An 8894-nucleotide genomic window follows, 5' to 3' on the forward strand; every position below is an offset into this window, starting at 1 on the left:
ATATATATTTTTTCAAAGGATATGATATTCTTTGTTAAATATCTTTTTAACAGGAAGTAATAAAATATGTTTGTCGTTATTACGAGCAAGTTAGATTATGTTTCTTCTTTTATTACTAGCTAGCAATATTTGTTTTCCGTGGCAGCTTCGCTTATATGTACATGTATATTATGATTTCGTTTGATAAGCACATCTTTTCGTAACACTAAGTCAAGAGCCAACAAAAGAAATGGATCCGAAAGAGCTGCCTGCCAACATAGGAGACGACAATATAAGCGAAGAAACCAAGAAGTTGATCACTGTCAAGAATTCTTAGTAGTTATAAAGGGTTTCTCAATCTTATTTCATGAGGAGATTATATAAAACTCATGTATCATGTGGGAGCTCAAATTGCTATTAGCTGTAATGGATACGTAAAAGGAATCAATTGCTTCCACTCATCCCCTTATTATTACTAGGGGCATTGCCCCCGCGCAAGCGCGGAATTGTAAACATATTTTTTTGTTTCATCTCAATATTTGTTAGGGTTATTGTAGTTGTGAATTTTGCGTTTTGGGTTGATAATTGTTTTTTAAGTTTTTTATTGTTATAGGGTTAGAGTTGTGATGATGTAATGTGTATGCACTGTTCTCCACTCATGAAAGACTAAACTGTGTTAGTAATGTGATTGATATAAATCGTGTTGTTGCTTGCTGTGTCACTGAGACTTACTGTTTGTTTGTCTTTTTAATTTGTTATTTGTACTGTTGAGATTACATAAATTATATTAAGGTTGTTGAGAGTACCTTTTGTTTCTGAATATTTTTTCTCCAGTTTAGTTGTGTTTGTTGTGTGTATTAAGTAATATTTTTTTTATTCTTATTATGTTGGTTATATGTTTTTTTACTTTTAAACTTGTTGTTTTTACCGGACCTTTAAAACAAATATATGAATACTTGTAAAAATAACTATAAAATGAGTGACAATTAGTATTTGGGTCTTAATGGGTTTTAAACGAATATATGTATTTCTCATAAGAAGACAATAGCTTTGGCATGTTGTCATTGAGCATATAAGCTATTTTTATAAGACAAGAGGAGTGAGCAGGTGGAGATGTTGTTGCCGCCTTTGTGTCTGTTGGGATTGTCTCTTGTATCTCCTAGTGTGACTGTGTTTGTTTCTCTTTTATTTGATGGGTAATATGTAAACAAAAATCATTGTTAGTTGTATTTATCAGAGTTTGTAACTCACTCTGCTTTTTTGTTTAGGTAATTTCAGTGATCTTGGTTGTCGTCTTTGTCTTCTTCGTAAGCATCTGTGAAAGTAAGTTTGTAAATTGTTAAATATTTGGCTGTGTAGTTTATATTTGTTTAGCTGGCATAATATATGTGTCGTTGAGTTTTAGTTGAGTTGATTGGTTTGGTATATTTGTTTTGAAGTTTATTTGTAAGATTAGACAAAAAGAGATGTGATCATTAATGATTCGTCTTTTTTGGGATTCTAGTTTTTGGTGTTTTGATTGTTTGGGTTATTGTGGTTTCTTTTAAACAGTAAAATAGAGATTTGTGTAAAATTAGATTGATAAGTAAGGCAGATAAATAGACGACCACAAATCTTGGGTATGAAATATTTTTGATTATTGATGTTAGCACAATATAGACAGTAATATAAAGAGAATTATGTGTTGATTGTTTCTTACGGATCAATGAGGAGACGGATAACGACTCGAGTTGTTTCTTTGGTGAGGCCAGAGCCCTGGACATAACGTATTTGTCCAACCACATCTGTGAGTTTAGATATCAGTTATGATATCAAAACATAATATAAACTCATATGCAATATGATAATATACCTAGAAGTTCTAGGTTTGTGTTCGCAATCACTTGGAGATTGTCAAACAGTCTAATCTTGACTGAAGATTGATCTCAGGAGCACCCGTGATGACTTCATCAATAATGGTTAGTGAGATGAAACGAATGAGAAATGGATGATCAGTTATCTTATACATGCTTGAGCACCTAGAAACCTCAAAACGATCGACTTTCACAATGGAACCAGCTTTCAAAGATGGCATGTAATGATTAGCACGTCCGACGGAAGTAAACCCATGAATCACGAAATCTGTAAATAATATTATTCAACAAAGAATCAGGAAATAAATTAAAACAATTATGTTAAATAAGTGTTATAGATCGAAGATTAACTTACCTTTTCATCAAGGAAGAGAACCGTGATTCCCACAAACTCCATGTCTTTCTTGAAGTTCATTGAATCCCAGAAGCGAGGAAGCCAGAGGCTGTGCTCTGACTACTACGACCAAGACGGAGAGATTCGAAGGTTTGACGAATTGGAGAGGCAGAGCATTTTCTAGAAGTTGGTTAAATCTAAGAGGAATCAATGAGTTTTGTGGAGATGCAGATTGGGTTCATCAAAGATGAGAATCATATATATAGGGTTTATAGAGGGGCTACAAATCAGGAACATTTATGATCAAGCGATTTAAGATGTGGACATGAAGAGTTCACCGGTGAAAAAATAGATTACGAACAGACACATGGCGCAACTCCGTAACTCAGACTTGTTTGAAACAGTGATGAAAAGAACCCAAACTCATGTTAAACGACAACAGTTTACAATATGAGAAAACTATAATTGTTGCAAACTTGAGCTTTTTTCATATAACGTGATGAGTCTCATTTAAAAATGAAACCCATAACGCACTTGTAGGCCCGACCCTCAGAGGAAGCCGAAGAAGCAAGAGCTTCCGACCTTCATAAATATATATTAGGTTCGACCATCAATGTATAAAGTATCATTTAGCTTAGTGGTATAAATGTTGATGTTTATATCTCAATAACCCGGGTTCGAGCCATAGACTTGACATTTTTCACACTTTTTAAAAGTGGGGGCCCATAAAACGCTGACGTGGCGCGCTGAGGAGTGAGCAAAAACTCATCTATTATATTATTGATTTGAGGAGAAATTTTATAAATAAACATTTATCTCATGTATGATTCACAACTTTGCCATTTTCTAGTTGTCAACACCATATTTCACCTCACAATTTTTTTTAAATAACTCTCTTTGGCCTAGACTAATTAAATGTCATGTCATTTCCAAAAACAAATAATATATGTTTCATTTTATGCATCTTGATTCTAAGAATTTATTCTAAGCTTCTTGCCAAAAACATATAGTCTCATTTCATGAACGTGTTCACTAAATTTAGAATATTGAAACTTTTTATACATCCATGTCACAATACTATTGTATAAAATGTAAACTATATGGATAATATAATTTATATGCCATGTTAAGTTATATCGATACTTTTTAACATCCATATCAACTCGAGATAATATTATGTCATTGGCCATCATATTATATAATTTTTCAAATTTATGTTATATAATATATGAATAAACCAAAAACAAGTAGAATGTTGTGCGGTTTGTCTCTGTGTTGTTGTATATTAATTAGGTATTATTAGTAATATATTATTAGTAATATGTTAGCATAATAGCTGTGTATACTCGATCACGTCAACAATATAATCGTATTTTATTCTGATTATAAATAATTAGATACAATATGAAGATATTACTGGAAAATAAAATATATAATCCATGATAAATTTGAATGAATCGGAAAAAAACGATGTCATTGGATCTTGACTAAGCTATATTTTCTTAATGGATTAAATCTTGGTGTCAAATATTGAATGCTCCAATTCAAAAGATTAATGAAATTTGAGTCAATCAAATATTTTCGGAATGATTGACTCTCGTGTTTGTGGTGTCCAAGCTAATGTCAAAAAGAATTATCTTATTAATTTTTCTTTCCATGTATTATTTTGCTATGTCAATGGGTGAATTAAAAGTAGATAGATATGCAAATTTTTTAATTATAGCCATCGATTTATTACAGCGATTTACTGTTTTATACATATGTGGCCCCTATATTTGAATCGAGTTTGATTTGAGAAAATTATATATGTCTAATTTACCTCTAATTTAGGGATAATAATTAGTAAATGTTTGCCTTAAACATGTCTAACTCATGTCCATTACGTACGGTATCATGCAAATGTTTCAGCCTTTTTTCATTAGCTCAAATCTGTATTTTATTTTTTTTAGATATATCAAATTAGGAAAAAAAAATATTGGAGCGGTAAGCTCAAATTTCATCTACTATCAATCGTATATTTGATATAATTGATGGTAAAAAACAATGGAAGAATTGTGGTGTGTTTAAGAAAAATAACTTTTCTTTTAATATATCCATATGTAATGTATAATTTTAACAAATTTATAATATATAGTTTCAAATAATCACCTCATCCTGCGCACGGTGCAGGTTATTACCTAGTTTTAACTAGTATTATACAATAACTAACCCATCCATATTTAAATATTTTCCTTTTTCACAGATAATGATATTCTACTATGTAAATATTTTGTAAGCATGAAATTTAAAATTTGTTCTTTTTCTTTGGGCATCTTCGCTTATATCTATTACGATTTCATATGAAGCTTAAACACATCTTTTCTTAAGAACAAGTCAAGAACCACCATCAAAAGAAATGGATTCCAAGGAGCTTCCATCCATCTTAAGAGACGACAATATAAGCGAAGAAACCAATAAGTTGATCTCTTCGCTTCCTTCACACAAAGATACTGGAGGGCTGAAGCTTTGCAAGTATCAAGGATGTTGGTACTCTTACAACACCCTTCAAGGCGTACTTAATTTCCAGAGTGGTTTTCATCCACAGGACACGGATATAATCCTTGCTTCTTACCCGAAATCAGGCGCAACTTGGCTCAAGGCCCTCACTGTCGCCCTCCTTGAGAAATCAAAGAACCGTTCTACTTCTGATCCTCATCATCCTCTACAATATGATAATCCTCATGGTATTGTACCATGCTTGGAGATGGATGTTTACCACGAAAGCTCAAGTCCTCACCTAGACAAGTTCTCAGCAACTCTGAGGCTGTTCTCGACTCACATGCCACTGCACGCGATGCACAAAACCCTCAAGCAATCTCCATGAAAGATTGTGTATGTGTATAGAAATGTGAAGGACACGTTGGTCTCGTGGTGGCTTTTTGGCAATGCTATTCTTAAAACAGAACCAACCAGAAGTGATCTCCAGTCACAGTTCGAATCTTTCTGCAACGGAACAATCTATTATGGACCTTTCTGGGAGCACCTCTTAAGCTACTGGCTAAGAAGCTTGGAAGACCCCAAACATGTCCTTTTCATGAGGTATGAGGAAATGAAATCAGAGCCTCGTGACCAGATCAAGAGGCTTGCGGAATTCTTGGGTTGTCATTTTAGTAAGCAAGAAGAAGAGAGTGGACTTGTGGACGAGGTCTTGGAGCTTTGCTCTCTGGGTAATCTGAGGAGTTTGGAAGTTAAGAAAACCGGAAAAAGAAACGACGTGAATCACATGGATTACGGAAATAAAGGGGAAGTCGGTGACTCCATGAATTATCTTACCCCTGAAATGGAGAAGAAGATAGACATGATCATCCAAGAAAAATTGCAAGGTTCTGGTTTGAAATTCTAGAGTTTTATGGCCATGCGTTTCCTTTGATGCAGAATAATAAGACTACATCCCGTTTTAATGTACCTTAATAATTTGTTAACTTCAATGCCAATTACCTTTTAAGAAAAATCACGTACTCTTTATAGAATTGTATTGAAGAGATGATGTATTATTGATAAGGAACGAGTTACATATATACATGAAGGAGAAGTGACGTGCAAGGCAATCACGTATAATTACAATTAATGAGAATAATATGGAGGAGAGATTATAGGTAATGAAATATTCTGTGATATCTCTAATATCCTCCCGCAAGATCAAGGACCCTTGGAGATGCCGATCTTGTCACGTTGCATCAGGTAGCGCTGGCGACTAAGGGGCTTGGTTAAGCTATCAGCAAGCTGGTCATGAGTTGAGACATGTGATACCCTGAGGTTGCCAGCTTGAACTTGGTTGCGGATGAAGTGATAGTCTAGTGCTAGGTGCTTCATTCGAAAGTGAAAAATCGGATTAGCACATAGATATGTAGTTCCAGTGTTGTCGCAGTAAATAGTTGGAGGCTTCTGTTGTGTGATACAGAGCTCAGAGAGGAGGTGACTAATCTAGTTGAGCTCAGAGGCTGTGTTAGCAACTGATCTGTACTCAGCTTCAGTCGAAGAGCGAGCAACACCCTGCTGCTTTCTTGCTGACCATGAGATAGCGTGCTTGCCAAGGTAGACAATGTATGCATTAGTGGAGACGTAGTCATCAGTGTCTCCTGCCCAATCAGCATCAGAGAAAGCATGTAGAGAGAGAGGATTCGAGTTACTATAGAAGAGACCGAATGTGGATGTGCCTGAGAGATACCTAAGTACCCTTTTTGCTGCCTGCCAATGATCTGTAGTAGGGGAATGCATAAACTGAGAGAGCTTGTTGACGGCGTAGGCAATGTCTGGACGAGTGAAAGAAGGATATTGGAGACTGCCTACTAGTGTCCTGTACTCGGTCATGTTGCTGTGTTTTTCTCCAGCAAGTGTGAGCTTCGGATCAGCAGCCATTGGTGTTGGAGCTGGTTTTGCATCTTGCATATCCATCTTGTGAAGCAAATCCAAGATATATTTTCTTTGACTGAGATGCAGGCCCTGAGAAGTTTTGATGACCTTAATGCCTAAGAAATACGAAAGTTCTCCCATGTCTTTTAGAGAAAACCGTGATGCCAAAGCCTTGAGTATCCTTTCGACCAAGTGTTGATTGTTGCCGGTGACAATTATGTCGTCGACATAGACGAGTAAGTAGGTAAGCGTGTCTCCTTGTTGTAACACAAAGAGAGCTGTATCTGCAACAGAATTTTGGAAACCAAGCTGAAGAAGAAAAGTCTTGAGTTCAACGTACCATGCTCTCGGAGCTTGTTTGAGGCCGTATATGGCTTTGTTCAAACGGCAGATGTGATGTGGTTTGTCTGGATCGACAAAGCCTGGATGCTGGCGCATATAGACTTCCTCGGTTAGGTTTCCTTGAAGAAATGCGTTGTTGATGTCGATTTGTCTTAGACACCAGTTGCGGCTAGTAGCTACATTCAACACCGTACGGATCGTGGTAAATTTAATAACCGGACTAAATGTTTCGAAGTAATCGATACCTTCTTGTTGGTTATAGCCTTTGGAGACGAGACGTGACTTGCATTTATCGATGGTGCCATCAGGTAGGTATTTGATCCGAAAGAGCCATCTGCAGTCAATCACATTGAGACCAGGGGACGGAGGCACGAGATCCCAAGTGTGGTTCCGAACTTGAGCATCGAACTCAGCAGAAGCAGAGCTACGCCATTTATTGTCTTTGAGCGCCTGTGTAATTGTTCTTGGTTCTGATTCACCACCAGACAGTAGGAGAGCTGCAAGACCATACTTCTGATTTGGTTTCCTGATGTTGTTCTTAGCTCGTGTCTTCATCTGATGTCGATTTTTGGGTTGAATCGAATCAGAAGACGTCGACGAGGAAGACGGCTCTGGCTGTGGCTGTGAGATGCGCTGTGACCCTGTTGATGATGGGCCTGATGACTGTTGGGCCGAGTCTTGAGTTGAGCTTGTTTGTTGGGCCAGCGAGTTTGGGCTTGAATTTTCAGAAGCAGTGGACTGGCCATTTGAGTTTTCTGAGTCCAACATACCAGAGTCATCGTTATTGTCAGAGACGTGTAGAGGAGAAAGAGCTCCAGGTTGTTGCTGATGAGTTGCCGGTGAGGGAGAGTTACTCGCATGGTTATCAGGTGCTGAATCAGAGGCCGAAGGTGCCGCGTCTCCTAAGGGTGCCAGATGAGCTTGTGTGAGTGGTGGGGTTTCGAAAGGTATTTGAGTGGTTGATGGGCTGAAGAGTGGAGCGTGTTCAGCGGTGGTTTCAGGGGAGCTAGGGCAACGGACAGGATTGGGAAAGGTTGATTCGTCGAAGATGACATGGCGGGATACATAAACACGATTTGTGTTTGGATCAAGAAATATGTAGGCGCTTTGGGTGAGAGAGTATCCAAGAAATATGCAAGGAATAGATCGGGGATCTAGTTTGTGGGAGGTATAAGGTCTTAGCCAAGGGAAGCAAAGACAACCAAATATTTTTAGTTTGGAGTAATTTGGTGATGTTTGAAAAAGGACTTGATAGGGCGATTGATTGGAGAGCACAGGGGTTGGCATTCTGTTGATGAGGTACACAGCAGTGGAGAAGGCATATGACCAGTAGGTGTTTGGGAGATTGGATTTGGTGAGGAGTGTGAGACCGGTTTCGACAATATGTCAGTTTCGTCTCTCAGCAAGGCCGTTATGCTCGGGAGTGTGAGGAGGGGATGTGAGATGGGTGATACCCTTGGAGGCGAGGAAGTCTCGGAGAGCTAGGAATTCACCTCCGTTGTCAGAAAAAAGGTACCAATCTTTGTTTGAAGTTTGTTTTCTATAAGAGCAGTGAAGCGAATAAAGGTTTCTCTGACTTGAGATTTTAGTTTAAGAGGGTAGAACCAGATATATCTGGAAAAATGATCAACAATGATTAAAAAATACTTGAAATTATCAGTTGATAGGATAGGAGAGGTCCAAACATCTGAGAATAGATATTGGAGGTGACGGTTTGAGTGTATAGAACTTTCTGAAAAGGAGAGTTTATGAGTTTTATTGATAGAGCAGTCACTGCAGAAAAAGGATTGCGACAATGAATTTGAGAAAAGTAAAGAAAACTTAGATAAAATAGTTTTTAGAATAGGAAAAGCTGGGTGGCCTAGTCTTGAATGCCAATCAGTGATAGTGGTTTTGAGGTTTGTGGTTGCTGTGTGGAAGGTAGAGGCGATTGGTAAGGAAGAGGGCCACTCATAAAGCTCATTCTTGGTATTGCCTTGGAGTAACGGGACCCC

General features: G+C 37.5%; 1 pseudogene; it reads left to right on the forward strand.

The window, feature by feature from the left end:
- Window positions 1–4561: 4561 nt before the first annotated feature.
- Window positions 4562–5548, forward strand: LOC106393148 (annotated as a pseudogene).
- The last annotated feature ends 3346 nt before the right edge of the window (window positions 5549–8894 follow it).

Source organism: Brassica napus, chromosome C4, assembly GCF_020379485.1.
Source record: "Brassica napus cultivar Da-Ae chromosome C4, Da-Ae, whole genome shotgun sequence".
NCBI classification, from domain to species: Eukaryota; Viridiplantae; Streptophyta; class Magnoliopsida; order Brassicales; family Brassicaceae; genus Brassica; species Brassica napus.